The sequence below is a fragment of the Oxyura jamaicensis genome, chromosome 3 (assembly GCF_011077185.1).
Source record: "Oxyura jamaicensis isolate SHBP4307 breed ruddy duck chromosome 3, BPBGC_Ojam_1.0, whole genome shotgun sequence".
Lineage (NCBI taxonomy): Eukaryota > Metazoa > Chordata > Aves > Anseriformes > Anatidae > Oxyura > Oxyura jamaicensis.
The window spans coordinates 5,243,488-5,258,676 of record NC_048895.1 but is presented as its reverse complement, the minus strand read 5'-3'; the positions used below and the strand labels follow the sequence as shown (position 1 = coordinate 5,258,676).

Genomic DNA, 15,189 nt, shown 5'->3' with positions numbered 1-15,189 from the left:
TATTTCCACTGCTGTTTGTTGGAAAGCAGTGAGAACCTTTTTCCTGCCTACTTCACCATGACGAAGGAAGGGCTGAACGGCAACAACAAAAAAAACACACACACACACACAAATATCTGAGTTTTAACTCCTAGCTTTTCTACAGACCTTTTATATGACCTTGAGGAAGTGATTCTGAGCATTTTTAATGGGAAATAGAGGATAGGAAGTCTTTTTTTGTTAGCCTTAAGAAAAAGAAAATCTGGCTCAATTCACCACTAAAAATGTGAACTTTTTTTTCTAAGTTACTTTCTAGAGAGTGAAGAGAGATGGACACCTACAGAGACATCCCATCCCTTCCCATGGATGGGATGAATTGTCATTTGAATGTGCACATCTCCTTTGACATTACAGGTAGACTTTATGACCAGCCCCTAGTTAATGTCTCACTTTTCATGTCAGACTCTAAGCACGGGCTCTGTTCAGCCCCTAGCATGTCTGGGGTCCTGTTTTACTTGTTTTTATTTCTCTATGAAATATGACCTGGAAGCAATGATATCATGGGAGGGTTAGAAGACCCTGTCTGGGTGGCTGTTAAGACTCATGGCTTCCTGGGATCAGTGATACAGGATCAGTTGTATGATACCCTCATTAAAAAATTATTTCAAATTTTCACTCATAGCATTTGCAGAAACTTAGACAGAAGGTTGGTTAAAAACAAACTAACAAAAACATTGCTGGAGACAGAATTGTTCTCAAAACATTTTTAGGCAAGTTTTACTCAGCACCATTTTGCAGGTAATTTGCAGCTCTGTTTGTCCACATGTATAGTGTGATACGTGTCCACTAAGCCCAGACCCATTTCCATTTCTGCGTAGAAATCATGTCAAACACATGGTTTGGCACAAACCAAACTGAAAGCATGAAGTGGGCATCCGGTTGACATTCATACCTTGCATGTTTATTTAACTGGAAGTGAATAGACTTGCTGTTTTCTGAACTGTTTTTCTGAAGGGAGCACATGTATTAGAGATGCGAAAGACACACACACAAACACACAAAAGTTTGAAGCCCTTGGTTTTCTGTGAAATAATAGGAATTAGACCATACAGTCACCACCAGAAGCTTTCTTGACCAAGACTGCTGGGTGACATGGTGGGCCTGCAGAGGTCCAAGTGTCTTGTGTTTAGTAGTCTAGCATTTCACCCATCTCACATTGTGTAGCTGCAATATTGGATAAGTTTTTGTTGTCCTGAGAATATTTATGACTGTGAGAACAGATATTCTAAACACACACACAAAAATAAACAAACAAAACCCACTGAAATTCTAAGCTGTGATTGTTTTCTGTATGTGTGTGTGTATTATTTCTGGCTACCGTGGCATTTTTCCTATGAAATTTGGCTTTGTTAGTTGATGGTATCGCTTTGGTCAAACCAACTACATTTCCAGACCTGGGCTGCACAGACCATTACAGAGATGAACAGAGGGTTTTTTAGCAAATAACCTCATTAATCTGCTAAGGTTTTTGCTCAGCAAGAAAATATTCAATGTGCAGTATCACAGTTCTCTGAACTCCTGAAACTAAGTGGGATTTGCCCAGCTTTTCACGAGCTGGTTTTCTTTCTCGTCACATGTTCTGTGCTGTTTACCACACATGGGTTACAGATGGTAATTTCAATTTAGAAACCCAAATGTAATAAATTCAGTAGATTAGTATTTGGCCAGGATTGAGTGCTGAGATTGTTCAATTGACTATTATGGAAAACACATCAGCCAACCTCATCTCTGACCAGAGAGCAGTGGTTCCATCCCCTTACAAACAAAGCCTTTGTTATGTCTTCCTTGCACTATGGCTCTGGTCTCTACTGTGCGTTTGTTTCCAAAGCAAAACAAAGAATTCATAATCCTTGGCAGTTTGAATATTTCAGCTTGGATTTTCCTGTTATACAATTTACCTAGTAGACAATGGAATATAAGAGATGACCTCACTGCAGAGGAACAGTATGTTTTCAGATGCATTCAGCCGTATTTGTTTCTGGTTCAGCTTTAAACAAGAGTGAACTCTAAAGCAGAGTCTGAGGATCCAGGCTTTAGTGCTGATATCCCTCACTTTATGCAAGAGGAGCAATCATGCCTGATTATTTGGATATAGTTTTCAAGAGATACTAGAGTTTGGAACTTTGTGGTTGAGGTTTGGGTTGTATCGTTGTTAAATATTAAAGGAAGCAAGGGCTTCTTTTTTCATGGTAGTTTTGGAAAAAAAAAAAATCGGTTGTTATTGGCATTTTCAAACTTAAATAGGATAATATATACACACACATACTTATTAGTACATACTTTGTAGTCCCTATTATTTCATTATAGGAAAAATCTTCCCGCTTTACAAATATAAACGTGCATGAGTTATATTCACTGTGATAAAAATACAGAGGAGTATGGATAATTGGAAAGTATCATACAGCTTTTGATTTTTTTAACTGTATTTTGCCTATTGCTTTCCTCCTGGTTATTTGTAACATGTCTAGACTTATATCTGATTTAATGAAAAAATCATAATGGCAACGAAGATTTAATTTTTTCCCTCCAGGTTTTTTACCAAAATGACATTGGGTCGGAGTGCAGAATGAACACCATCATGCTGTGGAGACAGCCTGAAAGTCCTGTCATGTTTCAGGTATGTCCAGGTAGAGATTTTAGCTTTACAGTGAAACCCTCATGCTGCTTAATTTTCCAGTGAGTCGTGATATCAATTCCTTATTATTTTGACCATTCTGTTTACACTGGTTTTGAGTGTTTCATTTAATTTATTCCCCAGAATTGAAAACAACATCCAAAGAAGCATAACAGTAGAATGTAGAAGGAAAAGTAAAAGGCTGTAAGGTACCAGGCTGCTGTTTGCTTTTTGTCCTTTACAAGTTTAAGCAGCATGATCTGTTAACTGCGTGGTCATTGGTCGTGACTGGGCGGGCCTTCAGAAAATCAGCTTTTAATTTAAAAAGTGAGTTCACTGCCTAGGTGAGGACTGCACCAGTATTAGTCCTGAAAAATGAGCAATGAATGACTCTTACTTTTTTGATGAATATTTGTAGGATTAACATATAAAGTTGAAAGTTGAACAAGCAAGATGAAGTGAAAATGGAAAGAATGACACAGTCTCCTCTGCCAATCACTTGCTGTCTCAGAGAGTGCACTGTTTGGATAGTTAGTAATAATTATTTATTTTAGTATTTCAGGATGTTGAGACCCTGACCAAGACTGGGGTTTTGTTATGTGTCACACCCTGCTCATGTCAGGACAGTTCTGCTCATAGGACTTGCAAAGTGTAGGAACAGAAATAAAGACACACAGAGGTGCTGTTTGTTTCCACAGGGTGATGAAAAAGGTCAAGCAGCAGGACAATGGCACAGCCAAGAGTAAAGGCCAAGTGTGCTGACTCCTGGTCTTGTGTCCTGCTTACTAAACATTGCCTTCTTTAGCAGGAAAATGGAAGCCAAAATGCTGCAATAGTCTGGGGTGGGGAAGGGGTAGAAAAGAGACAGAGAGAAAACATGTTCAGCTTTTTATGTAACTGCCATAATCGGGACTTGGTACTCAGAGTGACAAAACTGCCTGTGCATTTTTTGTCTATTGAATTTTGTTACTCACCTAAATTTGTTAGTCGATTTTGACTGCTGATGCTCGCTGTATTTCAACATTTCTCTCTACATAATCATGATATAGTCTGGTGCTTCTTTTAATTACTTTATAACTTTCCAGTGACTAATAACATATACACACAGTAGCAATCTATATATTAGACAAGTTCAGCATCTTGCACATCTTTAAGTGGTGAAGTGATGAAAACTTAAAGCCTGACAAGTCAGCTTTTTGGGAGGAGTTGGACAAATATTCTGTCCATTCTCATGAAGCTTTTACAAACTCATACATGAACAGTCATTGCCATAACTATTTACTAGAACTCTTTTTCCATTTCTGACAGTGAACAATGCTATGGTGTCTGCAGTGTTCATTGTGCTCACTGTAGGAAATGGATAAAGCATACTATGCGTATGGTAATAAAGCTGAGTGCCTGCCAGTTCCAGAGATGGATCTGATGAGTACTGCATGGGTAAGAACTAACATGCTCAGAGTATGATAGGAGCGTTGGGCTAGGAGTCATTCTACTGAACAGTGAGTTGATTTAACTTCTACCGTTTACCACTGAGACCTAGATTTATGTGTTTATAGTCATTTCTATGTTAGTGCGTCAGTGCTTAATGCAGATCAGTTCCCTCTGAAGTAGACAGGAATGATCAGATTTCCTCTTTACTGATGGGTGAACTGGAGCCACAGAAAGACTTCATGATTTGTTCACATAGCCAGCCAAGACGAAATATGGGATTCCCAATTCCCAGTTTGTTATTCTAGTGATCGGTGGAGGCTGTTTCCATTCCTAAACTGTTAAAGAACACTCCTTCCTATTCCGTATTCTGAACTAGAACAAATTGTACTGATCTGACCCCAGTTGTAAAGCTATAAATTTAATTTACAAGGTCATTTATATGGGAGGAGAAGTAGTGTCAAAATACAAGAATCTATGCAAGGAGAAAACAGAAGAGGCATAGATAACATAACCCCTATAAAATGTCTCCATATGTGATTTGTGTGGAAACAGTTGCACTGAGATCAGAAAGAAATCTGTTGCTTTTGGCAAAACTGGTAACTCTACAGCTCAGTAGTTGTTAGGGCCTCTGTGTGATACTTTCTGAGCTACAGACTTATCTTAAATACTTCCTGTCTTACAGCTTTCAGCCCTGTCAAGATGTATGCCTTAGTGTGATTCAGTTCTGTTGTTATAATGATATCAAGAGTTGAAATGAACAGTTAGAAGATTAAAAGATAGTCTGACTGCAAGCATGAAGATGAACATAGTTTGGAATGGAAAGTAGACTACAGAAGCAAACTTCAGAATGGAAGCTGATCTGGCAGTATTTTAGGCACTCTGTTTAATGTAACTCTCAGTCCAGTGAGCCTGTCCTCACTGTAACACTCATTAGCTCTAAAAAAAACCACCCTTTTCACCATCAGCTAGCAGCTATGAACAATGTAATTCTGCATGGTCTAAAACAATTGCAGGAGCAGATAGAAATCACCAAATTAAATTCATAAGATTTGAAAAATATGAAGAATGTTATTACAGGAGTAACTAGAGAGTATGAACCTCCTTTGTGCTAGGTGCTGCACACAGTTAAGTATGCGCATAGAGGTGGTCTATTCTTTGGTAGCTACTGTAAGTGATGTTAAACAAAAAAAAAAATGGAAATAACTGTCTCTGGTTTAGGTTGTGGACCCGCAGGGCTCATTTTGAAGCTAATAAAGGAAATCATGGCTGCATTCATGTGGGACTATTTGGGGAGAGAGCCTTGAAAATAAACCTTTATTTGACAAAAGGATCTGGCCATATGTGGTCTTCCAAAGGCAATAAAGGATCTGACCATTAGTGGGAAACCCTACAAAAATTTCCTCTTCATATTGCTTTCATGAGCTTTCCAGGACTGACAGTGTCCTTGTATCTCAAGACCCTCCAACCCTGTAAAATGCCTCATACCAAATGACAATACAAAGCTATCAAGTAACTTGATCTTAAAATCACAAATCTATGCACTTGGAGGAAAAAAAAAAAAAATGATGCCAAAGCAGAGTTTTTCATTCCCCAGACAGTACAGGTAGAAACCTGTAGGATCTTTTATGGGACACAGTGAGTGCTCTCAATTTCTGTCATTTTCATGCATCGGGGCACTGAGGTGCTACTGAAATGTGGCAATGTAAAATAGAGAACCAGGTAAATATCCTAAGAAAGTACAGCAGAACCAGGTGTTTTTTATCAGCAGTTCTTGAGGTGTGGGACAACATTATTGCCAAGAGGTTCAGCTTACTTTCCTGAGTAATGTAACATGCATCTCAAAGAAACAGATAGAGGCATGATTGGAGTTCTTTTCTAAGGTTTATCTGCACTCTGAAGAAAACACTAGCAAGATTGGGAGAGAATGGGCAATTCCCATCAGTCTGTAAAGCAAACCAGGATGGATATGACAGACTTGTACAAGCTCTGTGTTAGAACTAATAGAAGTATTAAACCATGAGAATTTCTGGTGAAATACAAACAGAAAAAGAACACCCAAAGCAAGAAAAATGAAAGGGATCTGCCCTTCCATACAGCTTTGTGCTCCATTTTTAACTCCCCATGCAACACAACTGTAGCACTGACCTCAGCAGCATTTGGGCAACTGTTTTCCCCCAAGCCACACGTGATGACTGGGGTACTTGATCTAAATTTATGACTTGCTGTTCCTTGTTAGGCTACAGCTTCCAGCCTGCCTGGCAGTGTTTTTGGTAAAAGAGCAGCCTCCAAAATTAAGACACATGATGCCTCTAAATGACGACTGTTATACTTTCTTACTTGACTATAAAAAGGAAAAAAACAACTCAGAATTGCTTCTTTTTTAAGTTTCCTAGTCTTAACTAGGGTATGTGAGGAGGGAAATGGTTCTAATTAAATTAGTGGAAATTTTGCTGTTATCTTTCAAGAGGTCAGGATTTTACCCAGGCCTCAACAACAGGCAAGTCTGAAAGCATACTTAAAGTGCCTCTTGTTCAACTTCGAAGGCAAACACATGGGCTAACCTGGGTAAGCTGGGCATACTTCAGTATTTCTTCTTCAGCCACTGGAAAGATGAGAGAACTTCAGGCTGTTTTGGAAAGTGAAGTTATGACTGAAATGTCTTAAAATAAAGTGTGAAGGGATGAATGAAATAATGGGCTAGTTCATAAACTTACAATTACTCACGTGATCTCCTCCAGTGTAAAGTCACCTGGCAGGTTTTGTTGTCAGATGTAGTTAATAGTCTAATTAAATAAAAATAAATGTAGCATGAATTTTTTGCTGGCCTTCCTCTCACATTCATGGAATAAGTGAAGAGATACCTATCTGACCTGGCCCTATGACACATGGGGCCAATCAGTCAAAGGGTTTGCATTATAGAACAGTTGTTTAGATAGCAATTCACAAGATTTACACCGGAGATAAATTAGACTGGACTAAATTAGACTGGATGGTGTGCAAACCACACCATCTCCCTTGCTTGTCATAAGGTTGAAAGGGGAAAAAAACATTTGCGAAGGGGTAGAGGACTGGACAGGAGCCGAGCTCTCACTCTTGCTCTGCCACAGAAGTAATTGAATGTGTAGCTGCTCTAGGCTGCATTTACATGTATAACAATCAGGTATTTCTGACTGTGCTGCTGAATTTGATGCAAGCATCGGCATTCCGAAAGGTGCTGATTTAATAACTCTTAAACTCAGTAGAGGTTCTTCAAGGGATGCTGAAGCAGCTTTGGAAAAAAGCAGCTTATTTCTGTTATTCTGGGGAGAAGAGAGCTTCAGTGGCAGCAAATATACTGTAATAGACTGAAGATTTTTTGTATTGTGCTTAAAAAAAAAGAGAGAGAAATCTGTTTTGAGCTGTTATTAGTTGTCACTGTGCAATTGAAAGGTCAAACCTGATGTTCTTGCTCAAGCAAAACCCTTCTCGAAGCCAATGGAGCTTTGCCTGAGAAAATACTGGATAGAAACATGCACAAATGTCAGCACTGGGACTGGATTTGAACTGTATTCAGGCACTACTTAAGAGAGTTCCAGAATAAGCTCTAAATGTAGAAAGAATGCTACCTTTAAAGGGTACTTTTACATAAGAAATATGAAGTGATATCCTCAGTTTACAAACTCTTGGGGATGAGAAGTAAGTGGCTGTAATTCATGGCTCTGCTCCCTCGGTTCTAGAGATGCCAGTTATCAAAATGTTATTAAATAAGTCTAAGGTCAGTCTAAATGCTACTCCAGCATGGAGCAGCTGGCTGTCCACAGCCTGACCCACTCCTGAGCAGGTGGTATAAACCTGCCTTTCAATTCAGACCCCTTCACATTGCCTCTGCAGCCAGGCTTCCCAAACAAACATGAAACAGCATGAATATTTACAGCTCAATTAGTGATATATAATGCAACAACCAAGAAATGCTAGTAGAAGCAGGATTTCACTTAAGTAGCAGCTGCATATGTGGCTTTGCTGCATCTCTTCTCATCCTGAACTTGGTGCCATACCAAAACGTGCCTCCCACATTCTGATCTCTTCTTCTGTGATCCTTGTTCTGTAACATTCACGAGACTGTTTTGTATGTGACAGCTTAAGCACCGGCTGAAACATTTCTTATTTCTGGTAAAGTTCTTAATCTGACCTTTGCAGATTTGGTCTAAGTACCCAACCGTAGGACAGAGAAAGTAATGACTAATTTTGGTAAACAACTTACACAATGCAGTGTACTAAATTAAATAGTAAAATGTTAACAAAAACTTAGCATAAATTATTCTGGGAGGGAAATGGCAAAGAAGTTCACAAGTCCTCTCAGATAAATCTGAGAACATCTCAAGCTACTCACAAACAAAAGAAAAGAGATGGAGGTTTTCCAAGAAAATTATTTTATTTTATTGCTCAGCTCTATTCCTGTCCAAAAGGCTGGGAAAATGAGCAGTCACTTCTAGCTTTTGCAGTTTTAATTTCTAAGCAGGGCAGGACACAGAGTAATGAGTCGCTTGTGGATACTCCAACACTGAGTGATGTCTCCTGGAGGTAGGATCAAATGTTTGCAAGTCTATGGAGAGTCAGATCTTCTGTTGCCTGTGAGACATTCATGTTGACTGTTCATATTGGTATTTTATCTGTTCCAGTTACATTGGCAAGTACAATGGATGGAGGTGAAGGCATGTGGAGGGGTTCTTGACTCTTAAAATAATAATAGTGATGTTAATAATAAATGCTGGTGAGACTAAACCAGTTATCAGCTATCTGTGCTTTAAATCATATCTTAGGCTTTGTACACAGACTATTTCCATATGCTGACTATTTAAAGGACAAGCTAAACTAGATTAAATAAATAACACCTCTTTACATCAAAAGACAGAAGTATTTCAGGCTCTTCACTTTATTGAGAAGTGGCTTGCTCACAGTGTACAATTTTCTAAACAGTTAAAAGAGCATAATTGTAGAGTTTTGTCTACTCAGACACATGAAGGTGTAATAAGAGCCAGCCACTAGAAGAAGGAGGATCCATTTGAAGTAGGGATAAGGCTGCATTTTGAACAATAAGGGTATTTAACAGCTTTGAAAAAACATTGTCCAGGAATACGGTGGATCTCCTTCACTGAAAGTCTTTAAATCAAGAATGGAAGTCTTTCTCATGACTGTGCTTGATGCCGTAGCAGGAGTTATAGGCTTGACACAGAAATTACTGGGTGGAATTCCATGGCTTGTGTCATCCAGGAGGCCTGAGGAGAAGATTACATTTGGTCTCTAGTGGCCCGCTAATGCCTGCAAAACATTCAGCTGGATTTCTTCTTCAGCATATGTGGAAGAGGAAAAGTAACATTTCTTAGATCTGGACAATAGATGACAAGTGGTTTCCACTGGAGCTACAGATCAGGTTTCCCTTAATTTTCCAGGCAGTGCACTAATTTGTCAGGGAATAAACTGCCAAAGGACCTTTTGATTGTTTTAAATTTGTGCAGCCTATCCCCTCCTCCCACTTGTCCTGTCCCCCCCCCCCAAACCCAGTGTAGAGGTAAACAATGCATAAAAGTGGTCTACTGGTCCAAGTATGAAAACATTGGCACTGAATAACTGTGTTTGCATTGGGCATCCTTTAAATTATATTAATAAAAAGTTGACTGGATTTCTCTGAGTACTCTGAAATGAGTTTTGAAAGAAAACAGCTTTTAGCAATTTGAGAGAAAAAAATACATATATTTCATTTGCAAATGGCATATATTGACTGAGGTTGGCCATAATATTTATGAATAACCATAGAAACACGACAAACAGGATCTACACAGTTACTTCCAAACTTCATTGCCAGAATCAGTGTATTCCTATAACACTCCTAATCTGATACACCAGGTAATGGCAAATATTACGTTCACGAAAGAGAAGAAACGAACAGATGCATTTCTTAGTGAAGTTCTTCTGCAAATAGACCAACACTATGTACACACTTCGAGCAGACCGTAATCTGTTAATTAAACCACAGAATACCTGGAAATATTTACTGTGGTTTGAAAAAGCTATAACAGTACATAAAATAGATTTGCTTTACATTTCAACACACTTGCTGGTGAGAATAAATGATAGGGAAAAAAAGAGGGAAAAATGAAAATGAAAACAGATTGTTTCCAAAATCCTACCAAATATGTGATCCACTGAAATTATCAGACTGTTAGCTGCTTGTAAATCTGCCTAGACTAGGGATGTGCAATTATTTTTAGCATGACAGCAGAAACCTTTCTAATGCTACCGCTGTGGCACCGTGTCAGCCTGAGTAAGAGGCAGCAAGAGTGGCATAATAGTCAACTGAGCAACCTGAGAACACGGCAGCTTAGCGATACAAAATTTTCTTTCCAAATAGAAGAAGTATACTGATGTAATTATGTTTACAGCCTGTGAACTTCTGAAATCTTAGGGAGAGTAAATCTGAGGACACTGCCATCACCTTACATAGTCCAACTAGCAGCTACATAATTTTCAAAGAAGAACATCCAGAAGCCTGAGAAATCTTGCTCAGCCGCTTAATTGGGTGTGTAGAGCTCTATTGTACTTAGTGGAAATGATACATCTCCATGACAATTTTGTATGTATTATTGTTAACATCCATCCCACTGAGTCGTATTTTGTGCTTCCCATACATTGTAAACTTGGTCCAGAATGGAAGAGCTTCAAATAAATGCATTTTTAATTTAAATTTTTTTTTTTAGTTTATTTATTTATTTATTACTTGCTGTCAGGTTTGAGATTTTGGTAGTGGTAGGGGATGAATTTTCTGTGGTCTCATGGAGCATCCTTTCTTCTGTGTGAGAAAGTGGCTTTTGCATTGCCCATACATCAGGCTAGGTTATGGTGTCAGCAAGGAGGGCTTTTCTTTGGAAGAGAGCAGAAGAAGATGCTATGGAGGTGTTCTAGTGACTGGGAGAGCTTTGTGTTTTTGGTTCTCATTGTGCTATAAATTGTTTGAATCACTGTACTGTTTCAGACAAGTTGTACAGGAAGATGCTGGGCACATGGCAGGATCTGATTTTTTGTTCTGTTTTGTTTTGTTTGTTTTTTAATGGCACTGGAAAAAAATGTAGATTGCAGAAGTTCACCTGAGCATTTCTGTCATCCTTAGCAGGGGAAGAGTAGACAATGTTGACACAGTCATCTTTTGGTTTCAGATTTACACTGCTAGAATGGGAAAAACAGGAGTTAACATCCCTAAAACTCTGTTTCAAGTTGTCCACAGACTAGAGAAGCACTACACTGCAGCAGCTTACATATTTTTTTTTTCTTGTAATTACAAGAAAGGACGATTGAATTTCTAGGTGTTGATTTCAGTGGGAATAGAAATGCAAAGACGCTTTTGGAAACTTGTCTGCGATTTCTTTTAAAAATTAAGCTTTAGATTTTTAATGTCGGTTCTGTGAAAAATGTCACAGGTGGAAAAAAAAACAGTTGGCCATTCATATTCTACCTGAATAATTCTGAAGAAAATACACATAGTTACATGCAAATTAAATTGCTCAGAGGTATGAAGGCCTAAAAAAAATAAACTTAAGAAAAGTGAAAACTAGCTTTTGAACATCAAACTAAAGTGAACTCGTTATTTAACTTTGTAAGTTAGAACAGTTCAATTTCTCCAAGCTACTCAGACAAGACAAGCATTGTCTTCCAAGCAAATGACAAGATATTACACAGCGGTGTTGTATGCAACGTAAAATGACTTCAGTTTCTTTATGGAAATAGGAAAGGTTCTCAGGCTTTCTGTTCCTGATCCAGTTTAATTTCAAGTCTCATGCTGAGTTTCACTTTCAGAATGCCCTAAGAGAAAATGTAATTTAGACTAGAGCTGCATTTGCAAGTTAATGGCGCTGACTGTAATCCTTCAAAATGATAGATACTGGAATTTCCCCCCCTTTACAGGAGGAATTGCATTTCTCAGTGTCACATAAGGAAAAGAAACAAACATGCAGAAACAGCAACTGGCCTTCAAATCTTTGAAGATACAATTGTGTTTCCAAAGCTGAAGCAATTTTCCTGCCAGAAATCAATGCGACCTGAAGTTAGAACCCCTGTATCTGTGCACTATTTACAGTATCAACCTTCTTAAAGATACCATTCTACGTATTACAGGAAAAATTGGAATAGGAGGGCGAAGGCAAGAGATCATGAAGCAGGCTAGGGGTTTGTCTGTCAAAGTACAGAAGAAGCTTAGACACAAAACTTGGCTTCTGTTTTTTCTCTTGTGTTCTGCACGCTGCTAGGTATCATCAACGTTTAATATCAGTTTTGACTTGTTTTGCAGTGTTTTATCTTCTTTTGCTTTATTTCAGATGGATTGATTTGCTGCCATTGTTTTACTTTCACACTTGTGCTGTGTGTGCAAGGAGGTTCCTTGCTGAATGGCCATATCCTCAAAACCTTGTTCTTCAAGAATCTTTGAGGGTAAGAAATTGATGTTTCCACCTGAAACAGGTGGTTAAAAGGATGATACAGAGCTATTCTGATCTCTTCCTCCAGTAGCACAAACACTAGCAGCAAGAAGGGAGGCCTAAAAGGGATATGTCATCCATAGTCAATACAGGGAAGGTTGTTTCACTGAGAATAATTAAAATCCAGACCCAAACTCACAATTTCTGCAAAATTATCTCCATCCCTCATTGGAGCTAGGTAGGGAAGGTAATTCTGTCACAATCTGTGAGGGGACAATCCTCACACTTAAGCTTGACACAATCACTGAGCAAAGGTCAGAAAATCCTAAAAACACTGGAAGCAAAAGCTGGCAAAACAACATCCTGTCTCTCCTGGCTAATAAAAGCAGGTGGTCTCTGCTGCTAATGGAACTACTAAGTGTTTCCTTCAAATAAAGTTCATATGAAAGTCATAAAGAAATGTAAGGCTTTAGCTGTTCAGACAAACAGTACTCATCCTGAGGGAATAAAATTCATTACATCTTTGCAACGCAGGGTATAGTTCAGCATCAGCTGGATGGATGTTGTACTCAGAGCTACCTGTCAGTCTTCACCAGGTTGTTTCTCTTCCAGATGACAGCTCTACATTCCGCATAATGTCTTACACCAACAGAATTGAAACCTCAATGCTTACGTTGCTGGACTTCACCGCAGCTTCATCTGAGTGAAGTACAAGCTATTGATTACTAGTATAGTACAGGAGGAGCAAAATCCCAAGAAATCTGGACAAGAATATTGTCTGGAATAATATTAGTAGCTTCTTCTGTCCCTTAATGTGCTGGAATATCTAGTATGAATCATACCCCATTTATGCAAAGGTATTGCAATATTGGATGGGGGTCCGGTGTCATCCGTTTGCTTCCTTTATTTTTGCTTGCTATGCTGTAGAGGGAACAGAATGGGGGAAATAATCAGGGCATGCATTTAGTACATGTGGAAGGTGATTTTCCTGGGCAATAGCAGGTATATCTGGGTCTTGTCAATATTTTTCTCTACTCAGTCTTTGCTCAGGTGCCTTCTTCCAGGAATCCACCCTTTGATGTGTGTTTGCTGCCTTTAAACAGGGAATAAAACCAGAGGGGAGAGGAAAAATAAAAACACAACACGTAGTAAAAGGAAGGTTACTCCTTTGTTGGTGTTTTGGGGAACTGTTTTCTGTAAAGATTCTTAATGTTTGTTTTTGCAAAGAGATACATAGGTTAAATCTCAGGTAACTGACAAACGAGCTGGAATACCTTACTGGATTGTATCAAGACTGCTGGTGATGCATTGACATTTGGTGTCATGACTCCATTAATCAAAAATATTTTGGAGGAAATTCTTCCTGGTTCATTCATCCACAAATAATTTACACTGGGAGCAGTGGGTCTAAACCTCCTTGGCAGTCTGAAATCGAGGAGCATGATGAACAGCTAGCCTGGCTCCTGACTGACCAGACACCCACTGCTTACCAGGGGTCTCATTTTTTTCAAGCATGCAGTTAGTCTGTTGTGCCTGGAGGGAGCTCACAGTAGATATTTGTGAATGATAAAATAAAAAGGGGCTGAGGGCCCAGGGACTCAACACAAGCTCTCAGGTGAAAGAAAGCACAGTTGTTAACCTTCCTGTGCCTGATATGTGGTTTGTCAATTAGGCAGCAGAAGCTGAGTTGGTTGTATATTGACCTACAAGCATTAAACAACTGGCTGGGAGCCATATCCTGTGAAGACTGCACTGTCTTTTTGATTTAAAAAGCAGCACCACAGTTGCAGTTCCACTTAAGGCTGGTGGTTTTTTGTTTTGTTATTAATTTCAACTCCTATTTTGAAACACAGTCTTTAATAAAAAAAATAAAAAAAAGAGGGAGAGGAAAAAAAATAGAAAAGTATCTTTCACCAGGTGTGCTTTGACTATTTATTTGGAAAAAAAGTAAGAAGGATTTTGCACAGAAGTATCCAGAGTTTTCCAAAGGTTATTAACATGCATAGCCATGCCTGGCTTGACCGTGCAGTATGCTCCTAGACAGAATGACAAAGCTGGAAAAATGAAGTCAAGGAAATATGAGCTGATTTATTTTTTATGCGTAACAAGCTAAACCTTGATCCAGTGCATCTGTGGAGCAAAAGAATATTTATTCAGTTCCACCATCAAAAACACTGACAAACACATGAAGTGAATGTGAATTGTCTCAGCTGAATTCATGTATTCTCCAGACATAATTAAAAACTGGCCCAATTTTTAATGTGGGCTACTTAATTGGATGTCAGAAATTCCACATTTGGAGGTTCAGTTTGACCTTTAGTTACATAAAAGAAGCGTTTAAGAGCCTCCAGTGAGTGTCAGTGTTTGAATGCAGATGCCATATTTGAAAACCGTTCTCCTTTACAATGATGCATTCCAGGCTAAAAAACCCTGATCCTGCAAACAGTTTTGAGCAGGCTTCAGCTTGCTGCCACTGACACCAGTCTGCTGGAATCCACTCATTCCAGGCAATGGTACACTACTGAAGATGAGTACATATAGGGAGCAGTTCAGGTCTAAATTAGCAAGAGATTTTTCTCATTTAAGTACACCATAAATTTGAGAATTTAAAGGTGGAGATTCAAAAACGAAAGAGAAAGTGCTCAGATAACTCTCTCCTAA

General features: G+C 38.8%; 1 long non-coding RNA gene across 1 annotated transcript; it reads left to right on the top strand.

The window, feature by feature from the left end:
- The first annotated feature begins 2,615 nt into the window (after positions 1 to 2,615).
- On the top strand, positions 2,616 to 12,541 carry LOC118163537. The gene is made up of 3 exons (XR_004749100.1): positions 2,616 to 2,656; positions 2,798 to 2,862; positions 12,430 to 12,541. It is a non-coding gene; the product is annotated as an uncharacterized LOC118163537 (long non-coding RNA).
- Positions 12,542 to 15,189: the final 2,648 nt, after the last annotated feature.